The sequence below is a fragment of the Ursus arctos genome, unplaced genomic scaffold (assembly GCF_023065955.2).
Source record: "Ursus arctos isolate Adak ecotype North America unplaced genomic scaffold, UrsArc2.0 scaffold_16, whole genome shotgun sequence".
NCBI lineage: Eukaryota > Metazoa > Chordata > Mammalia > Carnivora > Ursidae > Ursus > Ursus arctos.
The window spans coordinates 6,543,752-6,559,367 of NW_026622830.1; the positions used below are offsets into that span (position 1 = coordinate 6,543,752).

General features: G+C 47.6%; 1 protein-coding gene across 3 annotated transcripts in view; it reads left to right on the top strand.

The window, feature by feature from the left end:
• Positions 1 to 15,616, top strand: part of CBLN4 (cerebellin 4 precursor) — a 269,591-nt gene that overhangs the window by 135,930 nt on the left and 118,045 nt on the right. The window contains exon 3 of one of the 3 annotated variants that reach the window (XR_008959330.1): positions 471 to 1,919. The exons of the other annotated variants lie outside the window; for them this stretch is intronic. The gene's annotated coding sequence lies outside the window, so the exon portion shown is untranslated. Of the gene's footprint in view, positions 1 to 470; positions 1,920 to 15,616 lie in introns of those variants that run through there. 3 annotated transcript variants of the gene reach the window in all.

The following is a 15,616-nucleotide window of genomic DNA, read 5'->3' on the forward strand; positions in this document are numbered from 1 at the left end:
CCCGTGACTTATTCATTCCGTCGCTGGGAGCCTGTACTTCCCACTCCCCTTTGCCCTCTTTCCCCCGTTCCCCCCACTCTGGCAACTGCCAGTTTGTTCTCTGTATTTATGGGCCTGTTTTGTTTTTTGTTTGTTCATACAGAAGTGAAATCATAAGGTATTTGCCTTTCTCTGTCTGACTTATTTCACTAAGCAGAATACTCTCTGGGTCCATCCATGTTGTCACAAATGGCAAGATCTCATTCTCTTTTATTGCTGAGTAATAGTTCATTGTGTGTACACACACACACACACACACACACACACCCTCTTCATCCATCCATCCATCCATCCATCCGTCCATCCATCCATCCATCAGTGGGCACTTAGGTTGCTTCTGTATTTTGGCTGTTGTAAATATGCTGCATATATCTTTTTGGATTAGTGTTTTGTTTTCTTTGGGTAATACACTTGAACTTTATTTTCCACAGTTCTGGCAGCTGGAAGTCCAAGATCAAGGTGTGAGCAGGCTTGGTGTCTCCTGAGGCCTCTCTCCCCGGCTTGTAGACCTCTGCCTTCTCACGGTGTGCTTGCAGCCCTGATGTCTCTTCTTCTTCTTAGAGGGACAGCAGCTCTACAGGATTAGGGCCCTATCCGTATGACTTCATGTAACCCCAACCTTCTCTTCAACGGCCTGTCTCCAGATACAGTCACATTGGGGATCAGGGCTTCGAAATACCGATTTTGGGGAATAGAATTCGGTCTCTAATAAACACTCATTTGATACTCCTCAGAGCTTGCTTGGCAGTGATTTGTGTCCTTATCCCATATAACTAAGATGGTTGTGCTAAATCAGACAGTTATTTGCCAAATATAATTCCTTCTCTCCCACCTCCACGGGGGAGTGCATTTCTCTGCCCTTGACTTTGGTTTTGGCTATGTGACTTGCTTTTGCAAATGGAGAGTTAGCAGGTATGAACAGAGTCTTGAACTGTGTTTCTGGAGTCAGGGTTGCCCTCTTAAGCTGCTGCATTTCTTCTCCATGAGCAGAACATGCCTCTGGTCTCACCCAAGGAGGATGAGAGGCACGTGGAGCAGGCCTGGGCCCCACCTGCGTGCTGAAACCAAGCCCGGCTGAATTCCAGCGAACCTGCAGATATGTGTGCAAGAAATAAATGCTTATTGTTGGATGCCCCTGAGTCTGGGGAGTGATTTGTCGTGTAGCATTGTTAGGGTAATGGCTGGCTAACACAACAGTAAGAATTTAAGGAATTCTTACCACTTTCCAGGAGCTGAGCAGTTTATATGCACTCTCTCATTTAACCATCATAAGACTCCTATGATATAGACGTGTGTATTTCCTCTACTTAACAGTTAGGGAAATGGAGAGCCCAAGAGGCTTTACCGAGGGCCATGCAGCCAGCCAGTAGCAGAGCCAGGATCCGAACTCAGGCCGCTTTGATGCGTGTATTACCAGACCCTGTGCTGTGTGCCTCAGCAGGATCGAAGCAGTCACTTTTTGCAAAGGTGACACTGGATTCCCTGGTTTCTGACTTCTGCGTTAAGGATTTTCTCTAGCTCACAGAAAGCTGCTGTTCATAGCAGTTTCCCAAACTGCCACGGGCCACGGAATATGGCTCCAGTCGTGCTTTTTTAATGGTCTGGCTCAAGGCCCGTGGAACTGCTTCCCCTCGGAGCTGTGCAGCAGCGGGATGCATCCTGCCAGCATCGTGTATGTTGCACACGGCTTGCGGGAGCTCCTTTGATCTGTAGAACGAACTTCCCAAATCTCTCACCCGTTGCAGTTTCCCGTAACTCTCCCAGACTTGTGTTCTGCACCTCACCTTCCCAGCAGAGAACATAGCACGTCTGTCTTTGCCTTTTCTTCCGCCACTACCGCTGCTTTCTTGGTCTTTTTCTACCTGTTTGCTGATTCTTGGTTTGGGGGCAGACGGTTGAATCAATTAATAGAGGATTTGCAGAATCACAGGGCAGTTATTAAAGGATGGTGTAATTAACTTCTTCAGACTAATTGAAAATTTTCATTTAGATGGAGCAGCCAAGTGCCTTCTTGCTTAAACGGCTTTCTCACATAAAACAGCTCTCATGAAAAGATTCTTTAATGTGTATCCATAAACGAGAGACCTCTAGGCTGCTACAAAACTTTGGGGGAAAGAATTAAGTCATTTCTCTCTCTCTTGCTTCCTCCTCCCCGCTCTTCGACTATCTTCAGAGTTACACAACTTCCTGCATTCTATTGTCTGCTGCTTCTCGGTCAGAGAACAAGGTCGGGGAAAATGGGCCAGAGGAAGGAGCATCAGACATGGTGTGCCGTTAGATCAGGAGAGCGAGGAAAAGAGAACCTGAGACAGGGCACCTGTGGCTCTTTGTCGGGCATCTCATGCTGCTAGTGGTTCCTTGATTACCACTTGGGGAATGCACCTCCCGCCCTCTGTCTAGGCCCTTGGGGTGTGGCTTTCCCAGTCTCTGACTCCAGGGATCCTCGGACAACTGAGGTCTGTCCAATCACATGACTGCACTTCCTCCTCACAGAAAGTGATTGAGGGCATTGGCCTGGGACACCCCAGATGGACCATGAAGCGCGATCGGAGATCTCTGTTGGAACTCCGGACTGCACCAGACAGACACTCCGTTTCTCTGACCTTCTGCTCGTGTGCATGCCTAGACTTCTTGGTGGCCATTTCGTCACCAGGAAGGAGAAGCGTCCCCGAGGATAAGGCCGAAACCCAGGAAGCAGGGTCAAGGAGGGGGTGTCGCAGGAGCCGTTTGAGAGCCTGGATCCTTTTTTGCCTGAATTAGCCTCTGCCCCTGAATTTTCCAATTGTATGTGCCAAGATATTTATGGGATTATTTTTTTCTCTGAACCCAGATTGGGTTGGGCTCTGCCCTTTCCAGTTCAAAGAGACTGCCTCATACAGCAGTTATGTAATAAAGTGTCGGCTTTGGATAACCTCAGTGGCCTTTTTGAGCTGCGATGCCCCCACACACAAAGCGGGAATAGTTACCGTCTGTACTGAAGAGGTGGTGAGGGGTCGTGGACTCACGTTTAGGGAGTGCTTAACTCGATGTTGGCATCAGTGAGGGCCTGAACATGTTGCTTGCTATTGTCGTGGGCGGGCGTTGCCCTAACGCCCCTATTTAATGGAGAATTGGTACCGAAGAAGTGGCTCAACCACAGGTGATCTCAGCTCAGCAGTGTGAGGAGTGTTTGTTACAGAGAAAGATCCGTCGCTATGGCTCCATTACCCACTCGCGTGTTCAGACTCCTAGTGAGGAAACCCGTTTGGATTTTGTGAAGACAGAACACCACTGGATGCTGGCCACACGCCAGCGCTGTGCGGAGTTTGAGGCTGCCTTCCCACGGCCAGCCCTTTGGAGCCCTGGGTGCCGATGGTTCTCTACTCCACCAGAGGGCACGGGATGCACGAGATCTCAGTGGGTGGCCCCAGGGATTCTTGAGGCCAGGAGCACGAGGATGACGGAAGAAACCGTCTGACAGTGAGGAGCAGCGGGGGTCAGTCTGCAGCCTGGTTCCTGCAGGCAAACTCGGAGCTTCGGCTGCATCGGTAAAGGTCTTCGTTTAATCCCTACAAGAACCCCAAGTGGGGGCGCCTGGGTGGCGCAGTCGTTAAGCATCTGCCTTCGGCTCAGGGCATGATCCTGGCGTTCTGGGATTGAGCCCCACATCGGGCTCCTCTGCTGGGAGCCTGCTTCTTCCTCTCCCACTCCCCCTGCTTGTGTTCCCTCTCTCGCTGGCTGTCTCTCTCTCAAATAAATAAATAAAATCTTAAAAAAAAAAAAAAACCCCAAGCGGTACGTAGGCTTCTCTTCTCCATTTTGCACTAAGAGGGGAAAATGCTGAGAGAGACCGTGTCACCTTCCACAGGTGGTACCTAGTACAGGAGAGACAAGCCTGGGTTTTAAACTGAGGTCTCTTGATAGTGGAGAAGCCGAGCCACACGAGCTCCCTGCTGGCTTTGGTCTTGGTAACCAGGAAGGAAATGCGGGACCCCCCCAGCGAGTGTCCTCTAGCTCTCTTTCCTTCGGAAGAGGCCTGTTTTCCCTTGCCAGGACATGCATCAGCCAGTTCTTAAAGGAAGCCATGGAAGGTTCTAGGTGGTTTTTTTGTGCCCACCTCACAGGGGCTAACAATTGGCAGCTGGGAAATATTTGTTAGATGAGTAACTGATGAAAGGTGTCTTCAGACCCGAGAAACATCATGTCCCTATGCACGGGTTCAAGAGGTAATTTAGCATGATGCCTACATTCATGGGATTTGGAGCCAGATAGCCTGGATTCAGACCCGTGCCTCTCCAATTATGCCTGGTATGACTTGGTCCCAGTTACTTGATCTCTCTCAAGCTCAGTTACCTCATCTATGACACGGTCCAGAAGCCACGCATCTGTAGCAGGTCGTCGAGGGCGTGAAGGGACTGACGCGCAGTGTCTGGCAGGCGACAGGTGCTCAGTGAGCGTCAGGGCTCACTGTGGTCACCGTGGCAGGGGTGGCACCTCTCCCCAGGTCGCGTTCCCTATCACTTACGCCCATTATCCTTGTCCCGTCCTCTCAGACATGCAAAGAGATAGCAATTTAATTTTAAGATTAGCATTTATTTCTGCCTCTCTACCTAGGCCCTGTGTCATTATAGCGGCTGTTTGGTGTTGATCGGAAAAAGCTCTTCGGTTAATAATATGCTATTGGACTGCTGGGGTGCGTTGATCGTGAGCAGCGGGAAAACAGCACTAAGTAAAGCAAACACAGCCATAACCTTTTCTTCTCACCACTTCTCGTGCTGTCTGAAAGGAACACACGGCTTCCCCCTTTCCATAGCTAACTCGTAAATGGAAGGAGCAAGTAATAAATATCATGAAGCTGATGGATTTCCAGGGAGCCTGAGAAAGCAAGAGGGAGGCTGCTGGGAAAGCCAGAGCAGGGCGAGCGAGCCTTGACAATGGGACCCTCCGTCTTCTCCAGCTGTGGGAGTGGGACGAGCACCCGGTGGGGGAAGGTCAGGCCCTACAACCCCATCCTGGCTGGGAAGGCTTTCCACTGGGCAAAGGCTGGCAGGCCGTAGTGGATGGGGTTTATAAAATCAGCGAGTGCTGGGTTCTGGTGGAAAATTTCCACCTGTGGGGGCTGATGAAATTTATAGTGAAATGAAATCTTCAGAAGGGTCTGGGGTGTCATGAAAAGAGCCCTGGGTCAGGACAGGTGGGCCCTCTGGTCCTGCCTTTGCCACAGACCCTCTGTGGGATCTGGAGGAAGTCAGATTGTTTTTTTTTTCTTCCAGACCTCAGTTTCTCCTTCTGTAAAATGAGTAGCTTGGATTAGTTTCCAGAAGGGATAGATGACATTTGTCAAGTGCAACCCTTCCTATGGATGAACTCATGAATTGCCATGACAAACCATTTCCCTTTGCAGACAAGGAAATCAAAGCACAAGAGATAAGAATTACCCAGTGTCAGTTGTTGAGCCTGGAGCTGAACTCAGTCCATCTGGCCCCAGACACTGCAATTCCAACTATGCCATGTTGCCGTCTCAATGGGATTCCATGTCTGAGCAATGGTATAAAATACCATCTTCATTTCAGGATTGATGTGAGGACTGATTGCACAGTTCACACCTGAAGCACCCTGTTTTCCTGGAGATGCAGTTGTAGTATATGGTTCTGGGTGGGTTTACTTTCTCTGCCTCCAGATATGGACATGGGACTCAGGCCCAGTCTTTGAGAGTTCTGCATCCCCTGGCTACAGTGACTGGTTCAGTAATGGTCAAGTTGCCCCAGTTAGAAAGTCAGGCAATTCTGGGGCACCTGGGTGGCTCGTTCGATTGAGCATCTGACTCTTGATTTTGGCTCAGGTCATGATCTCAGGGTCGTGAGATCGAGCTCTGTGCTGAGCGTGGAGCCTGCTTAACATTCTCTCTCTCCCCCTCTCTCTCTGACCCCCCCCCCCACGCTCCCTCTCTCTCTAAAAAAATTAAAAAAAAGAAAGTCAAGCCAATTCTTAGATCATGATATAACTACAGGATTGGAAGAAAGAAGTTCTCCTGTTCCCAGGGGTCATTTTTGCAAGATATAAGCCCGTGCTCCTTAGAGCTTCACATGGTGAGAGTCCCCTTGAGGGTAAAGCAGAAAGGGAGGAAAAAGAACAGAGGAAGTGGTGAGAGGGGGGGAGAGGACGTGGGAAGAGAGCGAATGATTCCTGATCACATCGTTTGGACCCCTGGATCATCCGTGCCTGGACTAATCAGTTATTTGAACAAGAAATCCTTTATGCTTAAGATAGTTGAACATAGTTTCTGCTACTTGATACTGAAAAAAATTGTGTCTTACACACACCACATCACTGAACTTGGAAAAAAGAGAGAGGTCGTAGATTGGAGATCCAACCTTTGCCACACCTTTAACCATTGTTTTATTTCATGGTTTCTCAACTTTGGCACTGTTGGCATTTTGGGCCAGGCATTTCTTTGTGTGGTGGTCATTGTACACGTTGTGGGGTGCTTAGCAGCACTCCTGATCTCTGCCCACGGATGCCACTCCCCACCCCCACCTCAAGTTATGAAAAGAAAAATGTTTGCAGACATTGCTAACGTCTCCTGGGGGAACAACACCCCCCATCCCCAGGTGAGAAGTGCTGATCTCAGTAGACCAAGGTCTGATTTCCCTTAAAACATACTTCTTGGACCTCACTTTTTTAGTAGGAGTTAGGGACATGCTTGGCAGTGAAAGGGGAGATCCTTCAGAACTTCTGCACCAGGCAAACGTGATCACAGGCAGGGGCTGCGGGATTAAGGGAGCCTTTTGTACTGGTGCCCTTTTGTATTGTACCAGGTGCTCTGTGTTTGGAAGGATTTGGGATGAGCAATGAACTGGCCCCTGAAAGGGTGAGTCATTTAGCTCTGAGGTTGTCAAGCGCTTCCCACCGAGATTCTGAATCTCTAGTTACGTGCATGTCACCAGTGGCAGCCGTCAAACTGGCCACCTGGCACCAGCCACGAATGGCTTCAGCAGAGCGTGTCACGGCTGCAGACCGAGCCCAGATGGGAATGGCGTCCTACAAGATCCCCAGATTCACGGCCCTCCGCAAAAATATTGCACCTAAATAACCCCTTAATTGATCTCAAACTGAGCTACCCCTGCTCCTTGCTTAGCTCCTCCTACTCAGCGAAAATGTCATTCCTCAGGGAAGCCGTTCTTGATACCTCATCCTACCGGGGGTCAAGGTCCCCAGTGTGGTGGACACTGTGGGGCTCCACCCGTGTCCCCTAGGACACTTCCACTGCTCCGAGGGCCCCTCTCGGGCTTCCTGGGTTTCTGCTCCCACTGCCTGCATCTGCACATCTCCACTGAAGGACTTCCTTTGGGCTACTGGCACCGCATGCCCCAAACAATCAGGAGGGTCTGGGTTTGTGTCTCCCAGGGTGACCCTTTGCCAACGGCTGACGGGCATGGGGTAATGAAGGTCTGGCCTGCTGGGGTCAGGTTGGGCCAACTCTGAGTCATCACTTACACTCCCGGTCCTCTGCGGGGTCAGGTGACTTTGCATGAAGTTGCCCCTTTGCTTGGCCTCCTCCCCTCCCCTCTCCTGCTTCTGCCTTCTGCCATCTCCCCAGGCTCTCCGAGGGCTGCTTTCTTAATACATGACTTTCACGTCAAGACATCCCACCTCAGAGTCCCTGCTATTGCTTTTCTAACACCGTGGACTCCTCCTTTGTAGTCCTTACCAGAACTTTAAATCAGGTAGTGAATTATTTATTACCGTTCTCCTCCAATAACACATGGCCTCCATGGAGACAGAGCCCATTGTCCTACTGATCACCAAATCTCCAGGGTCTGGCCCAGGAAGTGTGGCCTATTATTATTTTATTAACAGTTAATGTGAATACTTTCCTAGCTCTCTTATTAATAAACAGTAAGTTATTTGAAATTAGGACCCATGTCTGATAAACTTTATATTCTCTGCTTCATCTTTCCCTGGGCTTTGCTGATAAGAGGTCAAACCATGTTACTGGATGAATAAATGATATTGATTGCTAACTTGTGGTGAGCACTTTCTTGGTGCTAAGCTCTTCCCCTGTGGTATGTCACTGGTCCTTACAGCGACCCTGTGATATAGGGACAATGAGCATCCTCATTTTACAGATGACGTACAGAGGACTTAGGTGGCTGCCCAGACACACGGCCAGCCCACAGCAGAGCAGGATCTTGAATTTGGTTTCTGTTGGATATCAAAACTTCAAAAAAAAGTCTTGCTAACTTCCTTAGAAGGAATTCTGGATGGCATGTTGCTTTCCGTCATTCGTCCTCTTAAACTGTTTGCTGTGAGTCAACTTGGGAGGAATCAGGTGGAGTGAATGGCATCACAGCCCATGGTTGTGGCGACTTTACTGCCCTCTCTAGTGCTTTATCTTCACCCCCAGGACAGTCGCTGTTAAAGGAGATTTGTTCTTTTTGACAGCACTGACTGTTGTCAGAACAGTGCCTGTAAAGTATTGATTGATTCGCGGCACTACCTCAGTAGGCAAGAGGCTGAAGCTAATGAGAGCAGGACCGCAGCACGACTGCCAAGCTTGGTCCTTGGTTGTAAGGGGGACCGAGAAGCTGGAAGGGGACCAGCGTGAAGCATCCTGATTACTGGACAAACGGCTCAGCGCTGCTGATCATTGATTCAGTGTGTATTAGCCAAGACGCTTTTGCTTGCAAGCGCCAGACACCAATTCAAAACGCCCTCAGCAGTGTGGGGATTTATTGGTTCAAATAAGTGAAAAAGACCAGCGATTGGTCATAACATCAGCTATAGCTGGACCCATGCCACAAGGCCCCCATTTCTCTCCATCTTTTTGCTCTGCATTTCTCCGTAGGGCTTCGTCTTCAACTGTCTTTATGATTCAACATGGCCGCAGAGAAGGTCAGCCGCAGCTCCCAGGCCTCAGTGTCTTTAATGCCCACAGTCTCAGCGGGAACCACTGCTTTCCCTTGCCTTTCCCGGAATACCGACTGTGATTGGCCTGGCTGGGTCATGTGCCCTACCATGGGCCAATCACTGCACTCCAAGTCAGAGGGCTCCTATTGGGCCAGCCTGAGTCACATGCCACTGTAGGCACAGGAAGTGAGCTTGTGATTGGACTGTGTCCACACATGGTGAGGGGGATAGGTGTGGGAAGTAGAAGGGCTTTGCTGCAGGACAAGGCAGGAAAGGATTCTGGGCAGACAAAGCTGGTTCTCTGCTGAGGACAGCACCACCATCTCCTTCAATATGTTCTTTGTTAGAACATCAAATTCACGAATTTATAATTGAAAGAAGTCCCTCCACCCTTCTTAGATTTGATAAATTTTGGCATGATAGGAGTTTAAGATTTTCTGATATCACATAAATCTTCAAATGATGACTAATGTCCAGTAATACTGTTCTTCGGAGAGCAGATGTTTAATGATTCAGTCTCCAGTCTCCCCATTTTAATCGTTTTCTCCAGTTTTTTTTTTTTTTTTTGTGGTAAAACACACATAACATCACATTTGCCATCTTAACCATTCTTAAGTGCACTGTTAAGTGACATTAAATACGGTCATAATGTCATGCAGCCGTTGCCAACGTCCATCTTCAGAGCTCTTTTCGTCTTGTGGAGCTGAAACTCTATACCATTAAACTTAAATTCCCCATCCCCCCTCCCTGGGACCCGCCATTCTACTTTCTGTCTCTATGAGTCGGTCTACTTTAAAGGCCTCGTGTGAGTGGTCTTGTCCCTCTGTGACCGGCTTGCTTCATCGAGCGTAATATTTTTGAGGTTTGTCCGTGTGGACTTCGTAGCACTTGTGAAAATTTGCTTCCTTTTTAAGGCTGAATAATATCCCATTGTGTGGATGGACCACATTTTGCTTCTCTGTTTATCTTTCAGTGGATTCTTGGGTTGCTTCTTACATTTTAGCTGTTGTGAATAAGCCACTACAAACAGGAATGTATAACTGTCTTTCGGAAACCTCGTTTTCAATTCTTTTGGGTATATATCCAAAAGTGGAGTTGCTGTATCCTATGGTAATTCTGTTTTTAAAATGATTTATTTATTTGTTTGAGAGAGAGAGACAGTGGGGGGAGAGGGAGAGAGAGTCTCAAGCAGACTCTGTGCTGAGTGCAGAGCCTGACGAGGGGTTCGATCTCGTGACCCTGACATCATGACCTGAGCCAAAACCAAGAGTCGAACACTTAACTGACTGTACCACCCAGGAACACTGCTAATTCTACTTTTAATTTTTTGAGGCAGTGCCTACTGTTTTTCACAGCGGCTGTACCATTTTACCCATGGTGCTCAAAGGGTCCAGTTTCCCCACATCCTTGCTAACACTTGTTATTTTCTTTTTTCCTTACAGTAGTCCTCCTGATGAGTGTGAGGCGACCCATTTAATTTTTAATTTTAATTTTTGACAAGGGTATCCAGTCATGTGGATCCAGACAAAAAATGATGAAAAGATCAGTAGTGGAAAATATTTCTCCCATCCTAATTCCCATGCCCTCCAAAAACAAAACTTGTAACTGCGGTTATGAGTTTCTTGTTTTTCCTTCATGTGATGTTTTTATTCATCTAAGTAAAAAACTATTAATTTTCTTCCTTTTTAATAAAAAATGTCATTCAACTATACATACTGTCCTGTGCCTGCTTCTACTTTCTTTTCTTTTTTTTTTTTTTTAAAGATTTTATTTATTTATTTAACAGAGACAGCCAGCGAGAGAGGGAACACAAGCAGGGGGAGTGGGAGAGAAAGAAGCAGGCTCCCAGCGGAGGAGCCTGACGTGGGGCTCGATCCCAGAACGCCGGGATCACGCCCTGAGCCGAAGGCAGACGCTTAACGACTGCGCCACCCAGGCGCCCCTGCTTCTACTTTCAATAAATATCTTATGGTTCCTTTTATAGTTGAAGATAAGGAGCTCATTTATTCCTTTTTTCCAGCTTTATGATACTTCACTGTGTGGCTGTATCATGATTCCTTTAACCAGGCCCCTAAAGATGGACATATGGATTGTTTATAACTTGCTGGTTTTGGAAATAACACTGCCATAAATAACCTTAGGCATTCATTTCTTCACCCGCATGTGAGTGTAAGTAATACACGCATATAAATACATTCCTGGAAGTGGAATTGTTGAGTCAAAATGCATCTGTAATTTTGACAGAAGTTGCCAAATGCATCCAGAAAAAGGTTGTGCAAGTTTGAATCCCTCCCCCCCCCCTCCAGCCTCACCAGCGCGGGGTGTTCTCCATGTGGTCAGGGAGAGACCACTGCGGGTTTTATTTGCACTTCTCTTGTGCAAAAGTGAAACAGCCCTTGGCCGGGATTTCTCCTGTGTCCTGTCGTCTGCCCTCTCCTCCCAGTTCTTTGTGAGGACACCCGTTATTACCATTACATGTACCTGCCTTGGTGACTTGCAAGAGGGGGCACAGAGCCTGCTAAGGGGGGGGCACAGAATCTAGAACTCGCTCAAACATAGAAATAACGAAAGCAAACAAAGGTGTTAGGAGTGTGGTCAGGAAACTTAAAGTGAACCATGGCTTGGAAGAGAAATGATTGATAAAGAAAATTGTTCAGATGGAATAAGAATGTAAGACAGACCTGGGGAGGGTAACATTCTTGAGAAGAGCTCATGTTTTCCTAAGAAGACGGGACACTGCACACTCTCTGGGACCCGATCGTGCACCTGCCGAGAACCAGCGCCCCCCTCCGCCATAGCGGTCCCCTCTGCCTTAGCGGCCCCCTCTGTGCAGTGGGGGTTTGTTCTGGGGGCTGGGCATTATGGGTTGAATGAGGTGGTAGGAGTGAAGACAGAATGTGGTCGAGCATCGTGGTTTATCCACGCGAGGCAGATGGGCGGGGAAACAAAAGAAGCCTAGCCTCTGGAACTCTCATGGGTCTGGACCCCTGACTTCTGGGGGTGACTGGGGGTTGCGGAGTGTCCTAGATGTGTGGCTGAGGCCAGACCCCTGTCAGGAAGCATTTCTAATTTGAGTATTTCTGGCAAATAACCTAGAGAGATCCAAGAAGAAAGGGATTGAGTTTCCAAAATTCTTTCTTTTCTCATTTTAAATAAATACGGCCTTCTATACCTGCCCTCAAGTACATAATTCTATATTCTTTTTCTTAGAGAGGGTCTATCAAACTTATACAGTCCCACAGAACTTAGCCCTGCCCCCCGAGGAATCGCTATTATGATGATCAGAAGGTTTAGGGGAGAGGCCCATGGTGTCCTAGTTTTCTAAAACAGGTTATAGAAGTTAATAGGCAGCCAAAGGGACGTGCCAGTGCTTCACAAAGCTCTTCCCTCCCTTCCCTTCTTCCCTCCTTGCGTCTTTCACAAGCTCGCAGTTCCAGACACTGTTCTACATGCCACAACTATCAAATCTCTGCTCTCATGGATCTCGTATTGTAGTTGAGGCAACAGGTAAGGATGCAAAGCATAAACAACATATTCTGCGCGGCAAAGCAGAACAGTGCTATGCGGGAGCAAGTCGGGAGTGGGGGTACTTTAGGTGAAGTGATCCGGGAGGGTTTTTTAAAGTAGTGACGTTTCAGCTGAGGCCTGAATGGCGAGCAGGAGCCAGTCCTGGAGGTTGGAGGAGTGTTCCAGGCAGAGGAGATGGCAAGTGTAAGGCGTTGAGGTGAGAGGGGGCTTGGCATGTGTGAGGGACAGACGGCGGCTGGGGGAGCAGGGATAAAGTGCAGGAGGTGGAGCAAAGGGAGAAGGAGCAAGGAGGGGAGGGGAGGAAGAGAAGAAAGGTCTGTGATGAAGTTGGAGCCCTAGGTGATGGCCATTGAACGGTGGGCTTTGTTTGCCATGGTCAGAAGTTTGGATTTCATCCCAAATATTATGGGACACTGTTGCAAGGATCTCAATTGTAGGACAGATATTTAGACAGTACATTTATAAGCCCATTGAGAAGAAAAGAGTTGTGTGTAGGGTTCCCTATGAGCAAGGGGTGCCAAGTAACTCTATTTCCTTTCTTGTGATATTTATAAAAGTAAGAAAGAAATACCGTGGATATCGTGGATCATGTTCATGAAAGCATTTAGTGAAATAACTGGATGAAATAAATGATAGGTAGTAAAATCTGGAGTAGACTGTACTGCTTTACAGCACATTTGCAGCTGTTTGGACAACAGATTGAGGTCAAGACCCAGTTGAGGTCAGAGAATCTCAGCATATCAAAGTCCTAGAGGGCCAGTGCTGGAGAGGAAAGCTAAGACATTTGATGATCAGATCTGAATAATAAATAAAAATATCTGTACCTATTTCCCTTTAAGACAAGTATTAATGAAGTGTAACTTTTAAAATTTCACTTTGTAGGTCTCTTCATACCTAGTAAATTTCTGCCTTACCTGGCATCCTAAAATAGCTATCTAGCTTTTTTTTTTTTAAAGCAAAAGTAGAAAACTTGGTTTAAAAATATTCTTAGGGGTGCCTGGGTGGCTCAGTCAGTTGAGCGTCTGACTCTTGATTTAGGTTCAGGTGGTGATCTCGGGTTGTGGGATTGAGCCCTGGGGAGGGCTCTGCGCTGGGCGTGGAGCTTCTTGGGATGCTCTCTACCCTTGTGCCCTAACGCCGTCCCTACTTATGCATGGGTGGGTGTGGGCAAGTGCTCGCGATTTCTCTCTTAAAAAAAAATTCTTAGAAAGGAGACCCCAAATAAGGCTGAAATGACACTGAATGTTTTTTAAGAACAGTGCTTCTGGAATTGTAAAAAATTAGTGTTGCTTGGTTACAAGTAAGAGAAACCAGTTTGGCTAACTTACAAGACAGGGATTTGTCAGTCCGTGTGGTGGTTCCCCCAATGGAGGGAAGGCTGGAGCTGGGCTTGGCAGATCTGAAACTCAGCTGTAGCACAGGCTCTTGCTACCAGGGTCCACAAAGGGTCCTCCAATCGAACATCCTCTGTTTGGAGTTTCCAGAACCAGCTCTGAGAGGCCTGAGTTGGGATGTGGCCTGTTCTTGGCCAGGTGAGGGTAGAGCACATTTGAGATTCGGTTTAATCCAGTTGATCTAATAGGGGCAAGGTGATTCCTGCAAAGGAAATTGGGTAGTATTCTCTCAGAGACAGCAAAATAAATCCTGGGAGGAGAAAAAAAAAATGTAAGCATCCAAGAACATCTTTAAATAGTGGTATCATCTACATTCTCTTTCTGCTCTCTCAATATTTTTTTACTTAGTGTGCATTTTAACTGGAGGTCTGGGAACCCTGAGCACGGTGGAAGTTCATGTACCTATCCTAGTAGTGTCCTCTCCAGAGAGCTCCAGCTATACGTAGTTGAAGGCCCACCATGACAGGGCCCGGAGGCAGAGTTTTAATGTCCATGGTGACCCCCGGGCAGCTGCTTCTGAGGCTTGGAGGGGACTGAAAGTCTATTCTGTGGCCCACAAACATTATTTTTTTAAGCAAATCAATCACAGTTTTTTGCTACATCTTCAAAGTCCTGCAAAGTTACACCCCTTATTTCATAGATGGCAGGCCGAGCTCCGGAGAGCTGAAGAACCTACTGGTCTGTTCTTTAGCCAGCTCCCCAGCACGACCTCACACGACCCGCATAACCTTAGGCAAGTCATTTCACCTACCTGATTGGCGAAATGGGTGTGATGGTCTCACCATCCTCATTATGGGTCTGTTTTGAGGGGTAATGGAACAGTGTCTGGTGGAGTAAGTGTATAAAATGTCAGCTGTTGCTGTCAGCAGTGGAGGTGGGGCCAGAGATCGGGCAGCTTATGGTGTAGAGTAATTGAGAAGACGGGATTTTGAAATCAGACAGATCTGGTTTTCAAAACTGCCTCTGTCCCTTACCCAGGGTGTGAAATTGGCATTCTAGCAGGACGTACTTTGTGGTGGTATGGATATTAACATGCAACGATGGGGGTCAAATACTAGCCCAGGGCTTGGCCCTTACACTGTCCGTGGTGGTTTTGTGTTGTTTTCATAGCTGTCAGCTAATCTAGAAGTGATTTGCGGTACAGTGTTAGGAGGGCTGAAAAATTAGTACAGGCTGTTTCACCTGTTTTATCAGAGAAGACACTTGGGGAGAATTTTCTGTAGTTTCTTATTGCTCTGTAAAGACTAATAGAAACAGTACAATGGAGACAGTCTGGGAATTCTAAATGTCTCTGATTTGTTTGCCCCTTCTTTTCCTGAAGGAAGAAAATAAAAGGCAGAAAGTGGAGGACCATTCCTGGGAGCGGAGCCAGCAAACTTTTCCTGTATGGGGTCAGAGAGTGAATTCTTTAGTCCTTGTGGGCCAGACGGTCTGGATCCCAAGTATTGCACTCTGCCACCCCAGAGCGAATGCAACCATTGGTAATACAAAAGCAAGTGAGCATGGCTGTGTTCCAGTAAAACTTTATTTACAAACAGGCATCGGTTCAGATTTGACCTTCTTTGGAAACTGAAGTAGAAGCTTTGATGCCTGCTTGGGCAAGGCTTAGGTGGAGTCTCACATTTTAAAGATCACCTTCCTTGATAAATTATTGATGAGGAAACATCCTACGGTTTTCAAAGCATCAAACATTTTGTTGAAAAGTCTGGTCGTTTCAACCAAACTCAAGTGGGAGCTAACGGGTTTTCTGATTTTGGGCCTGTTTG